We start from the raw sequence: 25,804 nt of genomic DNA, 5'->3' as shown, positions 1-25,804 counted from the left end.
AAGGGAAGGTGGGAGGGAGATGGTAAAGGGAGAATGATGAAAGAGGCAACAGGGAGAGGGGAGGAGGAGAGGCCATGGATAAAAACTGACAAAAGGAAAGGGGGAAAAGAGAACAGAGGAGGTTGAGAGTATGCCTACATTGCAGCGGCGAATATGCTTCCCAGCATGGGTAGACAGACACACATTAGCGCTGCTCGAGCTAATGTGCTGAAAATCACTGTGAGCCACAGTGGCATGGGCAGCCGCTCAGGCTAGCCACCCGAGTCCACACCTAGGGGGCTGGGTGGGTTTGTGGCCAGGTGGCTAGCCCAAGCAGCCACCACCACCATGCTACTACTAGCATGCTAGTTCAAGAAGAGCAAGCGTGTGTTTGTCTACTAGCACTCGGAAGCAGACTCCCAGCTGCAGTGGGAACATGCCCGTTGAGAGAGGGAGGAGCAAAAAGAGGAGGGAGACCAAGAAAAATCTTACCTTTCCGTAAGGAACAGCTCTTGTCAGCCACTGCCCGGAAGAGAGCTTTCAGCTGGGAACTCAACTCAGTAAAAATTAGAGGTTTTACCTTTCTGTTGGTTTGAATTTCCCACATGAGAGCAGTTACCATCAGGGGGCTGTTTGATGGCCTATATCAGGGGTCGGCAACCTTTCAGAAAGCGGTATGCCGAGTCTTCATTTATTCACTCTAATTTAAGGTTTCACATGCCAGTCATACATTTTAACGTTTTTAGAAGGTCTCTTTCTATAAGTCTATAACATATAACTAAACTATTGTTGTATGTAAAGTAAATAAGGTTTTAAAAATGTTTAAGAAGCTTCATTTAAAATTAAATTAAAATGCAGAGCCCCCCAGACAGGTGGCCAGGATCCGGGCAGTGTGAGTGCCACTGAAAATCAGCTCGCGTGCCGCCTTTGGCACGCGTGCCATAGGTTGCCTACCCCTGGCCTATATTAAATTAATTTGTGTCCTCCATTGGCTTCCTAGTGTAGACAGACGTCCGAATCACCAAAACAAACCCACAGTTGGCACCCTTGCTGATACTCTCAACAGAAAGGCCAGTGATTTAACGGAGATTGAATGATCCTCTCACCTCTGCTGATGATCCCTGCTTGTCAGTGTTGAGACACCTAATGTATAGGATCACTATAAACAAACTAATGTTACTGCTTCTTAAGCTTTACCTATTCTGTGATAAGCAGAGAGTTTATCATGTATGGCTGCTCAGCACTTTAAAACCAGGGCTCTTTCAGGTATCTTAAATCAGGCATACAGAATCACTAGCCACTTTTGAAATGTAGTCTTGGTCTCCACTATTTTGAGTATGATACAAATTTTTGTCCCTTTTTGACCCAAGCAGCTAGTCAAATTTCAGGGCCCTGGGGATGTTCCAGTTGGAAGTAGATATTGATGGAATCTGGTATTTTTATTGATGCCATTGTGACGTTTTACTCTATATGATTTTATGAAAGTATGCTGATGAGTGTGAATATAATGTAACTAAAATATGCTTCATGCCAAAGGTCTCTTGTAAGATATCATTACAAAGCTTATAATCTACTGAGTGTGGTCATCCTATTTGTATAAATGTATCACATTTGTATAAATGTTTGTATCTGAAACTAGAAATATGAAATATAACTCTGAGGGCCTATTGTAATTATGCAAAGTGAGGGCCATCATGAGAAATCCCCTAGCTACCACCTGAGCTGGAACAAGGACTGTACCAGGGTAAAGGATTGTGCCCAGACTAGGAAGGCGTCCAGTCTGTGAAAGAAACTCATTGAAACATCTCTGAGGGAGAGATTTTATCTGTATTCAGTTTTATTACTGTACTGGGCTTAGACTTGCTTGTTTTATTTTATTTTGCTTGGTAATTCACTTTGTTCTGTCTGTTACTAGTTGGAACCACTTAAATCCTACTTTCTGTATTTAATAAAATCACCTTTTACTTATTAATTAACCCAGAGTATGTATTAATACCTGGGGGTGGGGGGAGGGGGCAAACAGCTGTGCATACCTCTCTATCAGTGTTATAGAGGGTGAACAATTTATGAGTTTTATACAGGGTAAAATGGATTTATTTGGGGGTTTGGACCCCATTGGGAGTTGGGCATCTGAGTGTTAAAGACAGGAACACTTCTTAAGCTGCTTTCAGTTAAGTCTGCAGCTTTTTGGCATGTGGTTCAGACCCTGGGTCTGTGTTGGAGCAGACGGGCGTGTCTGGCTCAACAAGACAGGGTGCTGGAGTCCCAAGTTGGCAGGGAAAGCAGGGACAGAAGTAGTCTTGGCACATCAGTTGGCAGCCCCAAGGGGGTTTCTGTGATCCAACCTGTCACAGCCATCTTGTTTATTTACAAGGAATGTACAAATTCCTCCTTCTCCCAATGCAGGAGGAACCAAAACCAAAAGGAACAGTTTCCTGGTTTACAGCCCCCAACCCTGTTTAGCCAACACCACACTCAAAATTTCTCTCTACCTTTGCCCAGGGTCACACTGTACTGACTGATTCCTGCTTGGCTTTCTTGCTCTTTGCCTCTGCCTCTCTCTCTGTCCTTGTTTATTCTTAGGGCTTGTCTACACTGACACTTTACAGCGGTGCAACTTTCTCACTCAGGGGTATGAAAAAACACCCCCCTGAGCGCAGCAAGTTTCAGCACTGTAACGCGCCAGTATAGCCAGTGCACTAGGGCTGGTAGCCGCTCTCCCAGCGCTGGTAGCTATTCCCCTCATGGGGGTGGGTTTTTTAGAGTTCTCTCCTAGCGCTCTGCCGCGACTACACAAGCCACGTTAAAGCGCTGTCGCAGCAGCACTTTAGCGCTGCCAGTGTAGACTAGCCCTTAGTTTGTGTGTGTTGTGCCCCCACCATACCTACCCAAAACAATATTCAGTCAAAGGCTCCTGGGTGGGTTCACACACTGCCTTTTGTCGAGGCAGGGGCTTATGCTTACAGTTATGTGCATTGAAGAGTGAGTTCACACCTATCAATCTGTATGGGGTTTTAATTCAACCCATAAAAAGGCTGCACCCAGCTCATAACAATAGCATGAATACTAGATAATCTTTAAAAAAAAAAATGAATTAGGGGTATAATTGACTGAGTGGAAGAATGGTGTAGTGCAGGGATCGGCAACCTTTGGCACGCGGCCCATCTGGGAAATCCGCGGGTGGGCCGGGACGGTTTGTTTACCTGCAGCGTCCGCAGGTTCGGCCGATCGCGGCTCCCACTGGCCACGGTTTGCCGTTCCAGGCCAATGGGGGCTGCAGGAAGGGCGGCCAGCACATCCCTTGGCCCGTGCCGCTTCCCGCAGCCCCCATTGGCCTGGAGCGGCGAACCGCGGCCAGTGGGAGCTGCGATCGGCCGAACCTGCGGACGCTGCAGGTAAACAAACCGTCTCAGCCCGCCAGCGGATTTCGCTGACAGGCCGCATGCCAAAGGTTGCCGATCCCTGGTTTAGTGGGTAGAGCACTGGACTGGGACTCAGGAGAAGTGGGTCCAATTTTGGGGTCAGCTGCACACTTTCAGTGTTACCTTTGGTGGGTCACTTAGTCTACATGTCTTCTTCTGTAAAATGGGGATACTAGTACCTCCCTACCTCACAGGGGAGTTGTGAAGATAAAATTCATTAGTGATTGTGAGGTGTTTAGATGCTACAGTGAAGAGGGCCATATAAGCAGACAGACAAGTTGACCCAGTCTAAAATATGGTGAAATGCCTTTGAAACACAGTGTTGTAATTTATATAGACAGCAGTCCCTGTGAATGCCGCCTCCTTGCTCTCTCTTTCTCTATTAATTCAATAGATATGAAAGTACAAAATGAAAAAAGGTATTTTGTTGACTCAGACTTGCTTCCTCATTTGATAGCTGATAGATGTGTGTGTTTGTTTTTAAGTAACTCCAGCTTTGTTCTTTGGACTGCCAGTAGGTGATGCAGTTCACCACTTGGGCCTTTTGTTTTCCCACAAGACTGCATTAAATTGTGTGACTCATTTATTTTTCTTCTTTGTGCTCTGTTGTGTCCCCTTTACAGCTGCTAAATCTGGTGACTGCTTTTCACTGAAGTGTATATGTATATAAACTAACCCATTCCTTTCCGATCTTTGTTCTTTTTCCAAAATATTCTGCATCGGAGCTGGAAAAAGCTGCAGATCATAACTCTCCAAAGAGGAAAATAAATCTGGAGATACGTGGTAGTTTGATTGCGAGATCCAGCTTCCAGGCAGCTCATCATGTCAGCATTGGGATAGCTCTCCAAGCAAGGAAGTGGCAAAAAGGCAGCAGTTGTTCTTCTCCCTTCAGTAGTGCACAACGTTTTTGCTGCTAGCCGCTTGAAGCACTTGCCATAGAAAAGCAAGTTGGGAGATGACGGGGAGAGACAGGAGGATCAGGTTGTTTGTAACAACCTTGGCAGAGGAAGTTTAATGAGAAAGAAAAGCCATTGATATATGGAATAGTGTTGTAGCCTTGATATATGATCTAATATGGTTCAATTTACATAACCAGATTAATAGAGACTGGAGCACAATAACTATTTTGTTCTCTTTGCAGATTTATTTCTGCTGTGTGTAGCTAAGTGATAGCCTTTCTATTGAAACTTTGCAGGACGAGAATGTAGTTTAGTCATTGGCCTGGCCTACTAAGTTTTTAGATCCTGGATCAGTTCTAGTTCCAGCCAGAGTGACGACAATCTCCTCTGATTCTAAGGAATAACTTTGGTTTGAAAGTGAAAGAGTCTGAATACAGAGTTCATCTTCTGACAACTGCAGTTTAGGAACAGACACTGTTCAGTTAGTTATACTCTCAACGGACACAGTAAAATGTTGTCATTTATATTATGCGTCATGGCCCAAAGGCCACAGGCAGAACTGGGGTCAGTTGGGGTAGGTGCTGTATAAACAGAGGTAGTCATGTTCCTTGCCCAGAAGAGTTTATAACCTTAGAACAGGAAAAGATTTTCTACTTCATTTAATATAAATTTGTAATTCTGGTCCTACAAAAGATGGGCCTTTGTCTTTATGCAGTTGGTAAATACTTTATCTTTATCTATTTCCATAGACCACTGTATGACCAAGAAATATCTGTCTTTCCCATTGTTATGGAGGACCTCAGGAAAGAAAATGGCTAGTACAATGCTCAGAGTGAAACTCTCATTTAACCTTTAATATGTGTCTATCAAGTATTCTATCAAAACCAGCATTACCTAGACACATTGCTGTAACTGTTAGCTATAGCCAAGAAATGGATCCTGATGGACAGTCCAATTTATGTTTAATTGGATGTCCTGGTTTAATCATGTTAGAGAGAACAAATTGCCAGGCACCACTTGCAGGACCTAGACTGATATGAAGAAAAGTGAGCAGCAGCAAGTGACTCTGTTCTAAAGCGAAGAATAGACTTTCATCTCCCATCTACTTGTATACCAGTGACTGATGAGAAGTCAGACTGCAGCTATTAATCCAGCAATCTCTTCTCTTGTTGTTGAAGATGTATTGATTATTATATTATTGTCCTTCTGCACTGGCCTGTCCTTATTAAACATGTGTCAACAATTCCTTCTTTAGATATATAAGACAGTTAATGAAATAGGATATAGAATGTGCAGTGCTGGCTTAAAATGGACTAATTGGACAAAGCCCCACTTGTCCATCTTATCCAATGGCAGCTGTAAGAGGATGAACATGTAGGAGCCTTGTATAGCATAAGGAGAGGGGAAGCAGAGGGTGAATGTTGAATTTAATGGGAGAGCAGAGAGCGGAACTTACACAGAAGGAGGCGGCAGAATGAATTGGTATGAGGAACAACTGGGGAAGGAGAGAGAGAGTGTTGCAGTGCCAGACCTGAAGGGAGCAAAGAAATAGAAAGTGCAGGAGAATATAGAATGTGTGTGTTTTGGAGGGAGTGGGGAGGAACGCGAGACTGGATTCTTCAGTCTGCCAAGTTCACTTTGGCTGTTATGCAAAACAAAGTGAACTTAAACTGACAGAGAGAGTGATCCTGGAGAATTCCCCTGGCTAGTGAGACTCTCTCCAGAGGTGTAAAGCTGGCAGAGGTGGCATACCCACTTTCTATGCCAGTTGTCCATCCTACCCCAAAGTAAGGAGGAGGAGGGGCATGCCAGGGCAGAGCTTATGCCAGCAGTGGAATTTAGTCTGTCTCTCCCCCGCCCCCACCCCGCAGATCCATTTCTGCCAGTGCTGGGTGGCTGGGGATCAGGGACCCAAAACTGGTTCCCTGTAGCTGCCATTATCCACTATGTTGGAGCACAGCTGAGACCTAATGGAGAATCAGGGCCCCTATTTTCTGTGTGGCATAAGCATGTGCCTAATCTGTATAGGAATTCAGTTTGATTTGTGGAAGTGGTGTAATGCAATATACTTCAGTAGTACGCTATAATGCAGTTCTAGACAAGAGGACCTATACCTTCAGGTTAAGTAGGAGGGGGCAGGCAGTGGGAGTGTTCTCAGTGAAGGGTCTTTAACTCTGGAACTCCCTCCCTATGACACCAATCTCTTAGTCCAACACAGTAGGGAGTTGTTTACTTTCTTGCACTTTTCAAGGCCTCTCTAGGTATTTCTACACTGCACACTAAGCCCAGGCTCTGACTCAGGTTTGAGCCAAGCCCCCCTTCCATCCATACACAAATCAGTCTGACTTGGATCAGCAAGCACTCACGACCTTGGTCTTAGGACCTTGCTAGGAGGGTGGGTCAGAGTCCAAGTCCCGGTATGACTTGGGTCTAAGCCCTGTCATTTTGCAGTGCGGACACAAGTCAAGCCACAGACGAGAGTCAGAAGGTTTGCATAGTGCAGTTTGGACGCATTAGCATGGCTGTGAGATTCAGGTCCAGCAACTGTAAATCCAGGTTTACAAGGCAATGTGGACACTAATGCACAGGCTTGGAAACACCGAGTCCATTAGCCCGGATCCCACAGACCTAGGTTTACAGTGCATTGTAGACATACACTCTCAGACTTCCCCAGGGTAAGTGGGCTGACTGGGTAACTTGGTTGAAGGAGGAGATGCATTTTATTTATATAGGGTTGGAGGAATCACTGGGATGTTATTGTTGTATGGTGTAAAAACGTACATGTGCCTAGAAGCTTCAATTGGTTCTAATTAGTAAAGTTAAAAAATATACCCCAAAATGTCTGCAGCATCAGGAGTTAATGGGGGGGGTGTTGAGCAGGTTCAGTCCTGTGCACACATCCAACTTCAGTACCTTGTGGATATGCTGAATAGATTTCCTATCTGAGCTTCCTACCCTGGAGCCGTCATGTTGATATCATTCCAGTCAACATTGTGCAGTGCTTTGGACATCATTACTTGAAATACCTTTTTTTAGAGGCATTGTTTCTGGGAATGAACTGTTCCTTTGCTCGTTGAGAGTCCCCTGGCAAGCCGGGCACTGTGGAGGGAGAGCCACAGGCACATGGTTGAGTATCCCTCAGTCATCCCATTTTTAGCAAAGGCTGAAATTTCTCCCAATCCTGTGCCAAATTGAAATCAGTGGGAATGGTGCCATGAGCTTCAGTCAGTGGAAGCAGGATCGAGGCCTTAGAGACTAGAGGCTTGAAAGCTGTTCTATTGTTTTGTGAGAGTTTCTAGGAATATGTTTCTCTCTGTGCTACTGGTGGGATCTCTAAGCAGAGAGGTTTTCCTGAAGGCTGACGTTTGGTAGTATTTTTCCATCCCAAAGGTGGGTATGAAGGTGTTTACAGAGAAGGCAGATTTATGCTCACTATTGACAAGATAGCTGATGTGTAAGACATTTCCCTTCATCCCCAGTAGAAATTGTACCTGTTCTCTTAAGGAAACGTTTCCAAGACAAAAGGAATTAGAGGAGTGATGATGGGGAGAAAAAAGGGGTAAATTAATCCCAAGTTTCAGATTCAGGTGATGTTACTGTCTGCACTAAAATAATTTTCTCAAAAAATCCATTTTATTCTGTATTATTGCAACTGTGTAATCCTAAAAAAACCCCACCACAAATAATCTCATTTCTGGATAAAATAAGTGTGTGTTTAAATTTGCAAATGACAAAAACTTCAGCGTTAGTTTTGTCTAACCAAATCCCCACCAACAATGTCTTCATCCCCACTGGTGTAAGAAGATATGCTGCCATCCACACACAAGTACTTTCTCCTTCAAACATACATGAAGATAAAGTTATCAGCCAAGGAAGTCAAGGAAACAAACTTCATTTTTTCCCCCCAGAATTAGCTGGGGTTTAAATTGAGCACTAAAAACTTGATTACACAGAAGTCCACTAGTCACTGGACACCTGTTAATTGTGGAGAGGGTGTTTTGTTTTTTGTGGAAATAAATTCATCTGAAAGTTGTCGTCTTTGTTTATTGAGCATGGCAGATCTCTTTTGTGAATGATACTCTATCCAGTATTTATCCAGTCCATTGACTTCAAACAGTTTTTGTAATTGGCAGAGATGCTTTAGTTCATTATGCTGCTAGGGTCTATACATCGAAAATGCCACCTTCACATAGGTAGCTCAGGGAATATGAACCAGCCCCTCTCCATAAGGTTTCAAATCTAGTCCAGTTTGGGAGTAACCAAACTTTACTATGACCCGATAGAAAATATTATCAAAACCCAAACTACTACTATTTGTATTGGAGTGGCACCTAGATGCCTCGCCTGGGATTGGGAGCCCCATTGCACCCGGCACTGTACAAACACAGAGCCAGAGACCGGCTCTGGCTCTGCCCCCACGGAATTTAGGATTTAAATAGAAAAGAGAGACAAAAGGTGAGAGGAGAAACTATAGCACAAAGAGGCGACGGGACGGGCCCAAAGTCACAGAGCAGGTCAGCGGCAGAGCTAGGAATAGAACCTGTCTGTTAAGTCCGAGACCAGTGCCCGATTTGCTGGACCTGCTGCCACTCCTGAGTCATGCTGCCTCTTGTACAAAATGTATCTAACAAAAATGACAGAAAAAACAGCATGTATTAAACATCATCCTCTTGACCCCTTTGCTGTTTATGCAGTACAACTCCTGTGCCTCTGATTCTTTTCAGATTTTAAGATCTGCTGTAGGAACTTATTTTCATATTCTCTGTAATTCTCCTAGCACGTTTTGGCACTACATAGATAAGCAGATGCCTGAGAATTGATCTGTTTGTATGAAATTACTTGGGGGGAGGGTCTCCATCTTAACAATGTCCTTATTATAAAAATCTGTTGACACTAGTTGCCCCCTGAGTTGGCAGGCTGCAATCAAATAGACATGGAGTGACTGTCACACAGCCCTAGAGGGGTTGGGGCATATTGGTGGGTGTTGTCTGTGCATTAGCTGTTCAGCAGACAAAGGATTTGAGTTTCTAGAGCAGTCTGACACTTCTTACAGCACTTTTTTTTTCAAATGCTACTTTTAAAATATACATGAAATAAACAGCGACAGAGCAGGGAATGCAGTAAAGTGGCGGGGATCAAATTAGAGCCAAACCTGAAGTCTGTACTCGGGCAAAGTTTTCACTGAAGTCAATCAGAGCTGTGCCTAAGTAAGGACAGCAAAGATTTGCCCCTTGGTCTTGTTTCTTCTTTTTGGACATTTCTGAGCTTGTTTGTACAGTATCTAAGACCATACTTCATCTTTCAAGTTAGATGTCACCTATTCCAGGCTATCTTGCTTAGCCATGGTCTTTGTACTATAATAACAATATAAAGTTCTCTGTGAAGACTGTTGCCTCGTTATCCATTGGTAGTCCAATAAAGCTGAAGAGTTCTCACACAGCAATGACCTTGCCGAGTTTCTTTCACAGCCTCTGGTTCAGGAAAGACCATTTTGTTCCCCTGTTCCTTGTTTATGCCAACATTTGTATTTGATCTCTCCATGGTTGTCACTAGTAAGCCAGGACCTGAAAAGTTATTTTCAATACTTTGAGAGATCAAAGGCTTTCCACAGAATTATGTGGGGTTCTTGGCTCTGTCATGTAACAAAGCAAATTCATTCACTTAAAGTGTCAGCTGCAAATATCTTAAGGAAAGAATGAGGAACGGGGATCACTCCAATTTACTGATCATTGTAGCACTTAGAAGGTCTGGGGGGAGGGGATGGAAGAGTTGAGTAGAACTGTTCTGTTGATTTGCTTGTGTGTGTGTTTAAAAACAACAACTTCAGTGGTAAACTAAGACTGGGAAAATCAGGGAAGAAGTGAGAGAAACAGGGCCTGGAGCCATCAGAAGAGCAGAGACCCAAGTACATTTGCTTATTTCCTATTGGATACACACAAAAAATAAATACAAACAGCCAGCAACAACTTGGCAAAAACAATAGTTTCAAAGCATTTTGATTCCACTTCACCAACAATGGCAGGGTATCTCCTTCATGCAAAGAGAAATTGGTCTTCTGTGCTTCCTGCTAACACTGCTGGTCACCCAAGAAACTATTCTCCTGTGGTACACTATATTTCTCTTGACATCGTCTGAAGTATAAAAGTCAGACACTGGTTTCTATTGGATGGCAGCATTTTAGAATCATACTTCCTATTAAGTAATTTAAATTACTGTGTGTCCTTTGTTTTTGTTCTTCTCTTTCCTTTTCCTTTCCCGAGTATCTTTTTTAAAAACTCTGTATAGATCTTTTCCTGTGTATTTTACAGTGTGTGTTTTCCTGCAGCTTATTTTTATTAATTTTCATTAATAGTTAGAATGTTGTTTGGGGGAGGAGGAGTTACATTCAGTGTTCCAGATCAGAACCATCTCAGATGGCACCTTTGATGATAGTCCATCACAAATCTGCCACCTGTAGGCTGGGACTTTACAGCCACAATTTAGCCCCTGCTATAGAAAATAAAGACAACTGTTTCAATTGTCATAATATTTAAAATGTCTGGAAAGGATTCTATATAGTTACTGGGACATACTGGACCATATTTTAAGCCATCAAGGGCACAGAGAAGCTCTGAACCAGTGATAGGTCCCAGCGGTGTCAAGACTGACCCAGGCAAAATGGTTCTGGGTACAACGGGTGGGCACATACCTAACTGGGATCTGTGATGCCTTTTGATGTTATGCAGCGCATGCTCCCCATGCCAGCACAGCGCATGCAAGTGCAGAAGGGGAAGGGGCCATGATCTTGCCTTTACCCTGATGCCTTTGAGGCATCTAACGCTGCTTCTCTTGGTCCTTGTGTGCTGGAAGTACAAGAACTGTATGGGAGGTTCTTGCCCAGAGGAGGAGGCAGATAGTAGAGGGGGGAAGGCTTCTTGTGCCATCTCTCCCCACTGTTGCGCAACCTTCCTGGGCCAACCAGAATCTGTCCCTAAATATATTTCATGTATATGTGTTTTAGAAAATATATGGAAAATATATAAAAAGGAAAAAATATTTTCAGGGTGAGATCTCTTCACTTATAAAAACAAAGACAGTGAAATGAAAGTAAACTCCCCTGCCTAGTGTTTGATGAGGTTTCAACAAGTGAAACCTCACAAGTTAAATGACCATAGCATTATATTCCTTCTTGCTAAGCACTACCCTCAGAATGACTCTGTTGTGGCCATATTCTAGCTAACCTTCTATGAAAGGGAAGGTTGTCTCCTCTTAAGGAGTATTGGGATGGGCTGTTACACTATCCTACCAAGTGTGCACCAAAATTACATTCAGCCATAATAAAGGGGAAATATCCTAAAGGTAAATAAGGATCACAAGATACTGTACCCATTTGGACCTATTTATTGTTATTATTTATTTGTATTGTGGTAGCACCTGGAAGCCTTAAATCATGGACCAGGACTCCACTGTGCAAGTTGCTGTACAAACATGTAACAAAAAGATGGTCCCTGCACCAAGGAGCTTAAAATCTAAGCAAATAATTTATAATATGCAATCTGTTGGGTCAGAAAGGACACCTGAAAAGGGAGCTTTGAGGCCCCAGATGGATGCATTCATAGCTCTTTTGCTGGTTCACTAAAAGGTATCAGTTGCCTGCTACCTGGAAGAGGTTTAACAAGTATGGTAGAGATGGCACATACTGACCCAAAGTTTACACTCAGTAGGGTGACCAGATGTCCCAATTTTATAGGGCCAGTGCCGATTTTGGGGTCTTTTTCTTATATAGGCTCCTATTACCTCCCACCCCCGTCCCGATTTTTTACACTTGCTGTCTGGTCACCCTAACTCTCAGTTACACCCAGGCAAACCCATTAAAGTCAGTGGAATTGACTATTATAACTAAGGAGAATTTGACTCACTGTTTTTAAAGGAAAAAAGAGATGATTGACTTTATCTTCCCTTGCTGTGCTTGGGAGTAGCTAAAATATGCATAATAATATTTACTAAATACAACTGAAAGAAAATGTTGCTAGCTACCTAAACTAGCAGTTAAACGGAGTTCAGTGCAGCCAGCCAAGAGCACTGAAAGGACAGATGGGGGGGAAAAAGAGTAAAATATGAAGCTTTATTTTTGCTTTTAACACCTGGGTGGTTGTCATTGTTCTACAGAAAGACTTTTTTTTTTTTTTTTTTTTTTTTTTAGCTCCTTGTTTTTCCAAGTGCCTCAGCTTGGGAAAACTTAGGGTTTTTTTTTTTTTTTCCCCATATGCATACTCTATATATCTAGTGTCTGATTCACTGCAGGGTCCTTATGAGCTTCTACCAGTGCAGATTTGCAGAGGGGAAGGATAGTCTAACGGTCATGGCTGTAGCCTAGGACTTGGGAGAGAGTAGAGCTGGGGGGAAATTTGGAGGCAAATAGGCTAAAAATGCAGTTTCAAAGCTACTGAAACTATTCACGAATTCATGCCACGCGAGAATAGTTTAGACTAGATTGAAAAGGTCAAAACATTTTGGTAATGTCTTCACCAACACGTTTTTTAAAAGCTTTTGGTTCAGCCTGAGAGAAAAGGGTTTTTTATTTTTTTTGGAATTGCCAACAAACCAAAAAAAAACCTGATTATTTGCTTAGTTCTACGTGGGAGACCTGGGTTCAAGCCCCTGCTCTGCCACAGCCTTCTTATGTGAGGTTGGGCAAGTCATTTGGCCCAGAGACTCAAGAGTATTCAGGCACCCATCTCCCACTGAAATCAATGAGAGTGGGGAGCCTAAAATACCATTGAAGATCTGGGCTTTAGCCTCTCTGTGCTGTTGTTCCCACTCTATAAAAGGGAAATAATAGCACTGCCTTACCTCAGTTATGAGGATCAGTATGCATTAAAGATTGCAAAGTGCTCAGATTCTATGGTGACAGGGGCCATGTATGTACCAATAGGTCCAAGTGGAAAATCCATCTGGAAGGAAAGCAGGGTAGTTGTGTTGTTGGAAAGCAGCTAGTGGGGATGAGGCCTGGCGGGCAGTCATGTAAGCCCTAAAAGGGGGTGGCACTTGCTGGGCATATTTATGTGGCCATGTCTTCCATTGAAATCAGTGGAATGGCTCTGAAAATATCTGGTGTAAATTCAATCAGAATCTGGCCCCTCTCCTTTTTTTGAATTTCCTGACTTTTGTGTGCTTGATTTCTCATCCTTAATGCTGCTTTAATGCAAGTGAAGAGGGGCATGTTAGTGCATTCCTGTATAAGTGTTACAGTATTGTTTTCTTTTTTGAGGCCAGTGTCTGCCCTCAGTTACTGGCTCATCCATGCAAGCTCATTGAATGCCATTTGGGGTTACACTAGTGCAAATAAGGAAAGAATTTGGGTTTTATACAATTTTATTTTTATAGAGGGGATCCCTGTAATCTTCCTGTCCCTCCTCCCCCACCCCACCCCCTGCCTCCTTCCCCTAAATTTGCTCCTCTTTCTCTACCCTCAGGTTTCATGCCAAGTAAACCTTCTCTCTGACTGTGGAGGCTTGGACAAAGTCCTCTTTTGGAGCCTCTCAGTGCCAGTACTCTATGTCAGAGGGGCCTTGCTTAAAAGAAAGGCAAAGCCCTCTCGTTTTCCCCCAAGGGAATGTTCATGCTGCTTCCAGCACAGGGACTGAGGGACCAAATTCTTTTTTTCAAGTCCCTAGCTGCTCTTGAAGTTTTGCCCATATTGTGAAGATTCTTCCTCATAAAATTAAGGGCAGTTGTTTTCCTTGAGGTCAGACAACAAATGTTCTTTCTCTGGAGCTCACGTATGATAAATGAGATGTCAGGAGTTATTAAAGATAGTGATGGGGAAAACATTATCAAAGATGCATCCCTGATGCCATTCTGCTAGGGAAATGTGTGGCCTACACATTTTGTTCTTTATTTTTATTATTCATATTTATTTAACATTTCTCCTGCTCTGTCTTTCCTTGCCGGAATTGTGGCATCATCATTACTCGTGGCAAATGTGATGCTTTGGGGATCGCCCAAACTAGTAAGGGGTTCTGTCACCACCAGTCCTGTAACCTTGGCGTGCCTTAATGCCGTGCTGCTATGGCTCAGAACCCTGACACCAGCAGCCAGCCCACAAGCATAAAGGTCTCACCCGAGCTTCCACCACCTTAATTATTCCTTGTAGGGTGACCGCAACGGCCCTTCCAGTCCGGAGTCTCTCCAAATCCGCCCGTCCCAAATTCTTAACTACCAGATACTCGGACTTTCCCCCTCTGCTTTGTCACCCCCCAAAGGTGTGAAAACAGCCACCAGTTATCAGTTCACTTTGGCACACCCACTCCAAGCAGAGACCCGCTGGGGGTAAAAGTAAACCAAAAATGGATTTAATAGAAAAATCACAGATTCAAAGATGGAATAGTATGGAAAGGCAAATGCATACAAGTTACACAGAAAATACAGGTTAAGACACAACTTCAGGCTTTATACTTCTACATTAGCTAAATTCCCTTCTCTAATACAAGTTATCTGTTGCCTTTGAACAGTTTCCCAGAGTGCCCCCTAGCCAGATGAGGGATCCAGCATTTACAGACAGCTCCTCTGCCTTTGAGACTGTTCTTAAGTTCTGCACAAAAGCTTCTGTTTCAAGCCTCCTCGTAAAGGGCTTTTTCCTCCCCCTTTTTTCTCTTCACTCCTGGCATGGCGACTCACGGTTATTTAGGGCGAGGAAATTCTAGCTGGGATGTCTCAAAGCTTTCCCATTATCTCTTATTTGTCTCTTCCTGGGCTGTACAGTGCTAGGTGCTTGGAGCTAGACTCATCTGGCTGGGAAGGCGCAGACCCTCCCTGCCCGGCTGCCCACTGCCCCACTGTGAGGTGGAGCTGAATGTTGCAGTACGAATTACGAGCACAGTTTTATATATACACAAATGCATAAATTCATAACCACAGACTGCACACATCTTTCATAATGACCATCAAGTTCAAAACATTACAAGTGGTCATAAAAGACCTTACTCAATGTACTTTTATAGCACAATAATATTGTATGTAATCAGTAGATTCAAATGCTTATTCCATGGGGTTCAACCCCCCCGATCTCCCCTTGGGGTGTCTGGACTGTGATGGTCACAACAAGCAAATTTTGGGACTGGTTGGCTAACAAGATTTGTAATGGAATATAGGGACTTTCTTCTCTAGGACATTAGTTTTAATCCAGTCCAGATCAGTAGTGAACAAAAACTGTGACCATCTGATGGCTCTCCATTGTCCTGTTGTGAAATGAGGTGATGGTCTCAGTCTGGTTTCTAATGGCCAGATGTCCACCTCACAGTACAATCAGCACAAGTAGTATTAAGTTGGCACTTTCAATGGTGATGTCATTCAGCAGAGAAGCCCAGGACTGAATGAACATGGAGACTCAGCTATCCCTTTGCTCCTAAATGGTGATATCAGGAAGTTGTGAAGACTTCAAACAGAATGAGAATGTATTTGCTATACAAAGAACGTTCAGCAGGTTCCTATCTCCACGTGTGCCAAGGCAGCAGAGTTCTGTGTCAGGTGGTATCTTCCCAGTGTGTATTGGCAAGGCTCGGAAGGTCCATCCCTGATCTCTGTGTTGACATATGTGGAGAGGCTGCTTGTGTCATGGGTGTGGATGTCGATGCATTCTGCTCTGATGCATGAGCTTGTGTTTGTTGCTGAAGAGTGGGTGCTGGGGTCAGACTCAGAAGAGAATTACTGAAAAGTGCCCTTCAGAAGGTAAGTAAATATGCAAGAGTGATTAATGTCTTGGGTAAGAGAATTGGCAGGAGGCAGTGATTGAAGCTTTTGCAGAAATATCATTAGACCTATCATAAAAATGTGCATAAAATTGTTTATTAAAAATAGTCTGGTGGGGAATATGGATGGTTTTATCATGAGATCCTGAAACTGAGTATTAATCAAGGCAAGCAGAAAAATCACATGAATTCTGCAAAGCCTGATCATGGGTGATAGCATGTAAAATCAGCGTTCTGAGAGCAACATCACAGTCAACCACACCCTACTTCATGATAAAAGTAGGAGCACTACAGTGACCCGTTGAAGCAGCTAAGGCAAATCTACAGCTACGGTGGTATGCACTCATTCAGTATATGAGAGAAGTATCCGTGTGGGGAGAGAGAAGTACCAAGGAGCCTTAAGAGTGCTTGCAGAGTGTGCTACAGAGATTACACACTCAGCCACTGGTGCCACAATGCTTCTGGTACCCTGGAGAGTACAGAGATGCTTTCTTTTTTGGTAGGGTTACCGTATTTTCGGTTCCCAAAAAGAGGACACTTCCAGAGGAGGGGGAGCGGGCGGGAGGGAGGAAGGGGGAGCTGGAATGGGGTATAGTAGGGGGTATTGGAGGGGGTACATGTGGCAGGGGTATTCACTGGAGGTGGGGGGCAGTGTCACTCTCTGTCACAGTGACAGGGCGGTTGGTGCAAGCCCAGGACGCAGCGACAGCCATCAGTCAGTGCCTCCCCTGTGGTACTCACCCCCCCCAGGGATGGGAACCGGGGCCTGAGTGGGTGAGATCTGGCAGTTGTGGCTGCAGGGGAATGGACCAATCAGGAAGTGGACCAATTGGGGCTCTTTCTGAGCTGCAGCTTGTCTATTCTGCCAAAACCCCAGATATTTCCTGTTATTTGAAAAATCTGCCCGGACAGAGAAAGGAGGCTCAAAAGAGAGGCAATGTCTGGGAAAACCCAGATATATTGTAACCCTATTTTTTGGGAGTGTAGTAGCAAATTGGAATGAATAGTGGCTCAGCATGAAAGGAAACTGAGCACACAGCAGCCTTAAATTTGCCTGGACGAAGCTCTTCAGTTTTCTGCCTTTTTGCCCTTGTCCTGATGACATACTCTCCAGACCTCCACCGGCATTGCTGCTGCATGTTGAATCAGCCCTCCCCCCTGTTATAAACATGAAGAAGCTCAGCTGGGGCAGAATAAACTTTTCTGTAGGACAGTGGGAGCCGCAGAAGGAGAGGATGAAATGTTTAATTTTATGCACACACCACTGAGAAAACTTTGCCTAGTCACATGCCTTCCCCAGCCCTGGGAATAAAGCCGGAGCACCTCTGTAGTTTTCCATTTTGCTTACTAAGCTGCTTGCCCTGATGGATTTGCTTCTGCCTATAACAGAACAAGGCTCACAGAAATAGTATGGCTGCACATACATTATTGAATATTTCAGACTTTTATTAATAGATAAGCATGTTGCAGTTCTCTTCAGTACTTTCTGTCACAGTGCATTAGAATGGATGGGTTGCAGAGGGATTTGTTCTTTGCAGAACTCTGTGTGTTTGTAAAATGGGGAATGCACATTAGGGTGTATGTATGTACATAGATATGTATAATATATGCATACACATGCACATACAGTATAAATGCTGTTTTTATTCCCCGCCTTGCTCGAGGGTTAGAAGGGCAAATCTGTTAGTGAAACACTCAAACATAAGCCTTCTGTCTTTAGATACACTCCTTGCTACTCATCAGCAGCAGAGCTCATCAAGCCATTGCTGTTCCAGCTGCAGCGGTCTCCTGTTTGAAACAGTCTAGGCTAGGGCACTGATGGAGAATAAGAATAGAGAGAGAGAAAGATACCATTGAGCAGGGGAGCTTTCCAGGAATGAAGGCCTAAAAATAAACAATGGTGTGTACTTCTGGGAGGTTATCGTCCATCCCTTAATGAAGTCTTTGAAACGCTCAGGCTTATGGCAAACCATGCTATAAGTTATTTGATGCTGTGAGAGAAAAGCATTTAAAACTGCATTCATGTTTGGTCAACAGTGACTAAATGTGGCAGCGTCAGGGAATGTGATTGCAGAGCGGTACTCTCCATGTAAGTGTGCGTTGCTTAACGGCACAATCTTCTTACCTGCATAAGAATCACACGCTCCTGATCCAGCCCTCTTGAATTGCACATGGTGTTATTCCAGTTAAGTCAATATCAGGTAAATGCATAACTCAGTTATCTGCACAACAATAGACATCCAAATAATGCTTTCCAATGTTTTATCTGTCCAGATAACTGAACACTAAATGCTGATGAGTTTTTGGCTGCCCATTAGTTTTTTCCCCTCTAAACAGCTGTTATTACCAAACATGTGGTACACTGTCAGACAGCAAAATGTCAGGAGTCACTTAGAAAATGTGGTTGCAACATAAAAAGTGTCACTGTATTGGCAAGAAGCAAGTACAATATATGAATAGCCTGATCGTGATCTTGTGGATAAGATTTTGTCACGGATATTTTTAGTAAAAGTCACGGGCAATAAAGAAAAATTTGCAGAAGCCCGTGATCTGGCGGTGACTTTTACTAAAAATATCCATGACGAAATGGGAAGCTGCAGGGTCACTATGCCACTGGCAGTGGCTGGGCAGCTGCGGAGGCCCCAGCTTGGAGCTCTGGGGCTCCACCATCCGTTGGGGCTCAGAGTTCCAGGTCCCCTGCCACCTGTGGTTCGGCGCTGTGGGGCCCCCTGCCGCTTGCAGCAGCTGGGAGCCCCAGAGTTCCCTCCGCTGCCTGCGGTGGCTCGGAGTTCCGCTGCCTCAGGTACTGGGGGTTCCCCGCAGCTCCTGGCTGCCGCGGGCGGCAGGGACTATGCAGCTCCCCACCGCCGCAGGCTGAAATCATGGAGGTTTCTGGAAGTCATGGATTCCGCGATTTCCGCAACCTCCATGACTAAGTTGAAGCCTTCTGGATAAGGCACTGGATTTGGACTCAGGAGATCTGGGTGCTGTTCTCAGTTCTGTTACAGACTTCCTCTCCGGGCCTCTGTTCCCCATCTATTGAATGGAAGTCATACGACTTCCCTATCTCACCAGGGTGTTTTGAAGATAAAGTTATTAATAATTGTGAGACATTCAGTTACTATGGTGACGAGGCCATATACAAGTACCTAGGTAGAAATTATGGCTCCCCTTACACAGGTATGTTATAGAGGGGAGAGAGCACTTGGACTCCTCTCCGTCCTGCCATGGACAGACATAAGCTGCCTGCGTTCCTGGCAGAAAGGGACTATTCTAGCTGTGTTAAGGCATGTTGTGGGATGTGCAGCAAGGCATGGCTTTTGCTGCTCAGTCTTTACCCTCCCCTGAACTGGGAGCCTTTAGTATTTCCATCCCCAAAGCATTAAAATAAATCATGATCCAGGCCCCCCAAAATCATGAGATTGGCTTAAAAATCTCACGCTCTTAAAATGAATAAATTGTAGGTTCTTTTGCCTTCTCTCGTCTGAACCTTTAGGGTACACATTTTCAAGCTTTCTTTGCCACAATGAGGGTTAGAAACATACTTTTTTATGTGAAAGCTGATTTCTCGCATAATCACATGACTCAAGGAGCTGGGGCTTTAAGACCCATGTTAAAATCATGAAATTGACAACCTTGAGCCTTTCAAGAGCCTCCTGACACCTGCGCAGTTTTCTGCTCCTCAGCAGAGTGCAGCCTTACAAAAAATATAACAGAGATCTAGGATTAGCGGAGGAAATATTTCCCCTGAAAAATGTCACCAAAATCCTCTCCCCCAATTGTTCATCAGAAATTCAAAAACATTTCTGATCAGCTCTATTCCGTACTTTAAAACTGGTCTCTCTCTGTTTTGTGAGGTATGTGATCAGTATGTACTAGTGAATATTTCTGCCAGACCTAGGAAAGTATTCGTAAGTTATGACTAGAGCTGGTTGTGAATAAATTGTTGACATGTAACCCTTTCTGGGAATTGATTTTGTATGAACCAATTCTGATTTCTGCACAAGGTTTTGTTTATTTGCAAGTATCTGCTCTATAGGTTTGGCCAGTTTTCAGCCTAAAGGGTGTTCATGAACTGTTGACTTCAACTATTTAGTTTATTATTCACTATTCGTTATTCTTGGAATGTGAGTAGTCATTTAAATCACATGGTATCATTTGTGCTTCTCAGTTGGATGATTGAAACATCTCAGTAGCAGTGCTGAAGAGTGAATAACCTTGTTTGCCAAGAACAGCCATTCCTCAAATGTTCATGCAAATTAAAAAAGCCCTTTACATAAACATTTGTGAACCATGAATAAAAAGGAGCCCTGCTCAGGACTGATGTCTTGGGAAATCTTCAGCTGTATGCATAAGGCAGAACTAGCAAACTCTAGAAGGCCACTGGAAGATCTCATCATCATCATGGCAAGTCCCAAAAGAACATAAATTCCTTCCAGATTGAGTGCCACCTGGATCAATCTTTGGACAGGTCTTTAAGACTGGCTGGCTGGATGTTCAGTCTGTGTCCATCGTTGGTGATTTATTGCACCACCAAAGCTTTTGGCATCCCCATGATTGCCAGCCATGTAGCAGCATTCCTTATTTCACAGCTGCCAGCAGCTCTTCTGTCTCATGGCTGCTTCTTTCTCTGGGTTGCTGTCATGTATTGGGGAAGGCTGGACAGCCGTCCTTGTGCCAGGAGGAAGGAGAGCAGCAGCTGCAGAAAAGATTGTCATGAAAGATCAGAAATTGCTGATACGTTACACACAATGTGAGGCATGTACAGCAGACAAGAGATTGTACATTTTGCAGCATTGTAGGCTTCGCCTCCTTGGATGTAACAGCAAAGACACAAGTACTTAAGGGAAAAAATCATTTGAGACATTCAGGGCTATAAATAAAATTCACATCAGACTGAGCACTTGCCTCAATGAAACATTTATGCACTAATATGCATGATGAAGTTGAATGTGTTCCCAGATTATCTTGTATTTGAGAGGGACTGGCCCTTCTCAGGATTAATTTTCTGCATTTCTTACAATATTCCGCATATAAACTTACCGTTGACCCATGCAGCAGGCGTGGAAGAGTTTGATCAAACAGAAGCTGCTGCTAATGATCCTCACTAGCTGCAGACAGATGTATGCTAAACTGAGTCAATATATAGCCTTGTTGTTACATTGAACTGAACAGGAAATATGCTGCCTTTATTAACTGAAAAGGACTTGAAAAAATACACTTGTTAAAATGAAAGGGCAGCTTCTCTTGAAAACGGGGCAGCAGCAATGGAGAAAAAGGACCTCTCAACCACAACCCCACGCATCTGATTATTGTGGACTTCCAGAGCACCTGGCCATCATACACAGTACTATAGTGAAAAGTAGTTTTTGGCCTGGGACTTTTTGGTGCAGCCCCTACTCTCTCTCCATTCTTTCTGGCTTCTTAAAAATGACTGGCAGATTTGAGAGTCATCATCATTAGAGCCACTCAGAAGAGGAGCTCTGCTCCAGACTGTAGAATAGGCTTACTCATTAGTCTGATCCTTTTCTACTTTTCCTTTTGGAATGTATATACTTTAAGAAGGAATCAGCAGCCTCCTTGGTTTTGTTTCTGTTGTGCAGCGATTCATTGCGTTACAGCTCTGAGCTTTCAAATCCTTAGCATATAGGCTCCCCCCCTCCCTCTGCAAAAATCCCCTCCTGGGTCTGCCCTTTTTCACATCCTGCAACAAATACAGTAATGCCTTCTCTCCTTCTCTCTGAACCAGAAAGCATGTGACATTATTTTCCTGATACCCAATGATAATTATAATCACCACCACCACCACCCAAAAAAAAAAAAAAACCCTAGAAAGTTAAGAAACTGAAGGAGCTGAGGGGAGGGAGATGGCAAGTGAAAGAGTCGGGGGAACCCCCTGGATCTATCAAAATAAATAGAGCAGAAATCTTACTTGCTTGGCCTTTCTGTCGTTATTATTAGAACAAACACGCTTGAGTGCACAAGGCTGTACTACCTTCAAGCATCCATACACAGCTTAGCCACATTATGATTTTGAAAACCAAAAGGAGGAGGGATGATGGAAGTGAGTGGAGAGGGGAAGAGACGGGCCTATGAATGCTAAATGTGATCAACTCTGGTTACACCTCCATTTAGAAAACTGCAAAATCTGCTCAGGAGAATAGTCATTAGTGTGTGTCTGTTTGACTCAGATTGACATGAAACCTACCAATGTTACATAACCCGTATCTAATGGGGACTATATTAAATGGGGGTCTTATTTTTTTCATTCCACAAGAGATGAAACAATTGAGTGATTCATGGGTGAAATAAACGTGATAGTTTGTATGATCTTCTTTTGTAGGGTGATCAGACAGCAAGTGTGAAAAATCGGGACAGGGGGTGGGGGATAATAGGCGTCTATATAAGACAAAGCCCCAGATATCGTGGCTGTCCCTATAAAATCAGGACATCTGGTCACCCTATTCTTTTGTCAAGGCAAAAAAAAAATTCTGTGTGTGGTGACAAATTTTATATTTCATACATCTATACTGGATTTTTTCAGCCTACTTTGATGGTCAGAAGTTAATAAAGGGTTCTGGTTTTACAGCTGATGTATTACTTTTATTTATTTATTATCTATAATACAGTAGTTCCTAGAGGCTAGTGCTAGGCATTGTACAAACACCGTTCCTGCCCTGAACAGCTCACACTCTAAAGAGATAAGACAAAAGAAGGGGTGGGAGAAAAATATGAATACCTCCATTTTACAGCTGAAGAACTGAGGCACAGGGAGAATGGATGACTAACCCAAGCTTCTACATCCAGTATGGGGCAGAGATGAGAATGGAACCAAGGTTTCTTGAGTCCCAGCCCAGTGTTCTTTAACCACAAAATCTTTCTCCCCCTGTTTCTTTAGGTGTTTATTTTAGTGCAGACAATAGGTTCAGCTCTGGGCACAAAATGAAACCGTCGCTGCCTCAAAGAGCTTACAGCAAAGGCCCCAGTTCTGCAGTTGCACCCACTAGCTTGGACTTGCAGCCTTTGTACACAGCTCCCAATCAATGTGTCAGCCAATGGACATAAGGGTCTGTGCTAACAGATGTGATTGCAGGACCAGAGCCTAAAAGACCAAAAAAACAAACAACAACAAAAAGCCTAAAAGAGGAGAGCAGATGTACTGGGAAACCCAGGAACTTTTTAATGATATTAAATCATTTCTGTGGGCATTGTGCAAAAAGCTATGACTTATTTGTACTAGTGGGCTAGATCCTCAGCTGGACTAAATCACAATGGCTCCAGTGGAACTAGTGAAGATACGTTGATTTACACTAGCTGAGGATGTGGTCCCGTATGTTTTAAGCTTCTTAGCATCATATCCTTTGAGAACGAACCATGTGTTTATTCTTTAATGTAGTACTATATTTAGCTCGCGTAGGTTTACCTGGAAGAGAGTAATTATTGTGGAAGGGGTAGCAGGGTAGGGAGAGAATGCAGCCAGTTTACATGTAAAATACCATGAATACCTACAGCACTGCATAGTTAATACATAACACAATTGCACTAAACATTTTTATTTTAAAACCTTCCTGGAACACATGCAACGAAACCCTGCTCATCTTACCGCTATACAATTGCCACTGAAGCCCAGGGGAGTTCTGCATGAGTTTGCAGGATCTGGCGCATTGTAATGAAATATACATGAACATTTTATTAGTAGGTAAAACTCTCCATTTCTTTAGGGCCACCACACAAAGTTACGTGAGCTGGAGTCCAGGCAACTCTTCTGGGGATTGGAAGGGGTTGCTTGTGTCTGCCATTTTATTCGTATCTCCAGTCATACATTCTGTGATAATGAACATCCCCTATCCCCAGTGCTATAAAGAATGTTTACCACAATTATAATGATTGCCAACATGTATACATTTTTCCCCATGGATAATTCTGCAAATAAGCCTTGAGTGGTGAATAGGGTGATGGACTAGGTTTCAAGAGACCTGACTCCAATTCCTACCTCAGTCACAGACTTTCTACGTGACCTTGAGGAAGTCACTTAATCTGCCCCATGTCTCAGTTCCCTGTCTGTAAAATGGGGGTAAGGCTTCCCTACCTCAAAGGGGTAAAATCCATTCGTCATTGTGAGTGGTTCAGATTCTTCAGTGATGAGAGCCATACAAGTAGATAGAGCAGCCACCAAGGGTTGCATGTGCATTCTGGTGATATTTGTTATTTATAATAGTCATAATGGAATAAGTATGGCTTCAAAACTAATACTTAAAGGCAACTCGCTACCCCCAAAACATCTACCAGCACTGTGTTCATTCTCAGCCCCATGTAGTAATATTGCATTGGGATGTTGCAATACACAGTGGCGATTTGTCACAAGGATGCAACACTGCAAAAACCACTGGAAACCATGGGAAGTCTTGCTTTGTAAAAATGCATATTAAACCAGTGATGAGAGAACCCCACACTGCTCAGACTTTAGGATTAGTTCAGATAAGTATCCTACAGCTTGGGCATTTGCCTGGACCTCAAGAGTGCTCCCACCATGCCCTGCAACCCTCCCCATAACTAACAAGGCTCAAAGGCTTTGGGTGACCTTTGTCATCACTGGGGGAGTTTAGGTAGCCTGCCAACTCCCTCCATTATGTTTGTCCAGGCGGGCTCTAGGTTTCCTTCCCTTGCAGCTTCTTCCCCTTTTCTCCCCCCTCCTGTGGTTCTCCCTTTCCAATACTTGCCCTTCCTCTCTCCATACAGAAAAAAACAACCACATACTTTCAATCTGAATGATTATTATCTGAATGATTATTATTTTTAGAGTAAGGGAAACTGTGCTCTCTCATGTCTCCATGACATGGAGACATGAGAGAGCACAGTGTGTGTCTTCTTTGTAACATGCTGCTTCAGCTCTCCCTCACAAAATGGCAACTGCCCTTGCAAATATCAGATTCTTAAAACATGAAAAGTTGCAGTACATGGGAAAACTAAAATATACAACATGCTTTTCCCAACACTTCCACTCTCCTACTCCGTGTTGTCCCCTTCTTCCACTCCTGTTTCATGGTGTCTTTCTCTTAGTACTGTAGTATGCCTATTCTCTTTATTATTATTATTTATTATTTTGTATTACAAAAGTGGCTAGGAACCAATGAAGTACAGAACTTCATTGTGCCAAGCACTGTACAAACTTATAGTAAGGGACAGTCCCTGCCCCAAAGAACTTACAATCTAAATAGATTAGACAAAGGGTAGGGAGAAAGGACAGAACATACAAGCAGAGTCAAGGATGTGGAGATTTGTAAATGTCATGTTAATTCCCTCACTCCTTGAGGGAGGACTTTAGCTGCTGCTTTTGGGGACTGGACTGGGACTGAGGCAGCCTGTGTTGCTAGCTGTCGCCTCCTCTTCCCAGCTCACCCTGTCTCTCCTCCAGATGGTAGGAGCTAGGAAGCAGAGCAATGGCAAGGATGCACATAAAGCCGTCAGTGGAGCAGATGCTGGATGCCCATAAGGAAAGGAGAAATGGAAGGAGAAAACCACAGCCAAAATTGCGGATATCTGGGACACCCAGTGGAATCCAAGCATGTCCTGGAAAATTCGTAACTGTTAGCCAAAACCTGCAGTTCTTACTCAAACAAATTCTGCAGGCAGGGCCGGCTCCAGGGTTTTGGCCGCCCCAAGCAGCCAAAAAAAAAGAAAAGAAAAAAAGCCGCGATCGCGATCACGATCTGCGGTGGCAATTCGGCGGGAGGTCCTTTGCTCCCAGCGGGAGTGAGGGACCGTCCGCCGAATT

At 43.6% G+C, this 25,804-nt stretch overlaps 1 protein-coding gene across 1 annotated transcript in view; it reads left to right on the top strand.

Annotated features, from left to right (window-relative positions):
- The window catches only part of NHS (NHS actin remodeling regulator), a 353,913-nt gene that overhangs the window by 286,934 nt on the left and 41,175 nt on the right, over nucleotides 1-25,804 (top strand). The window lies entirely within an intron of this gene.

This window comes from Emys orbicularis, chromosome 1 (assembly GCF_028017835.1).
Source record: "Emys orbicularis isolate rEmyOrb1 chromosome 1, rEmyOrb1.hap1, whole genome shotgun sequence".
Classification (NCBI taxonomy): Eukaryota; Metazoa; Chordata; order Testudines; family Emydidae; genus Emys; species Emys orbicularis.
Note: the sequence above shows the minus strand (reverse complement) of the source record. Positions and strands in the feature narration are given on the sequence as shown.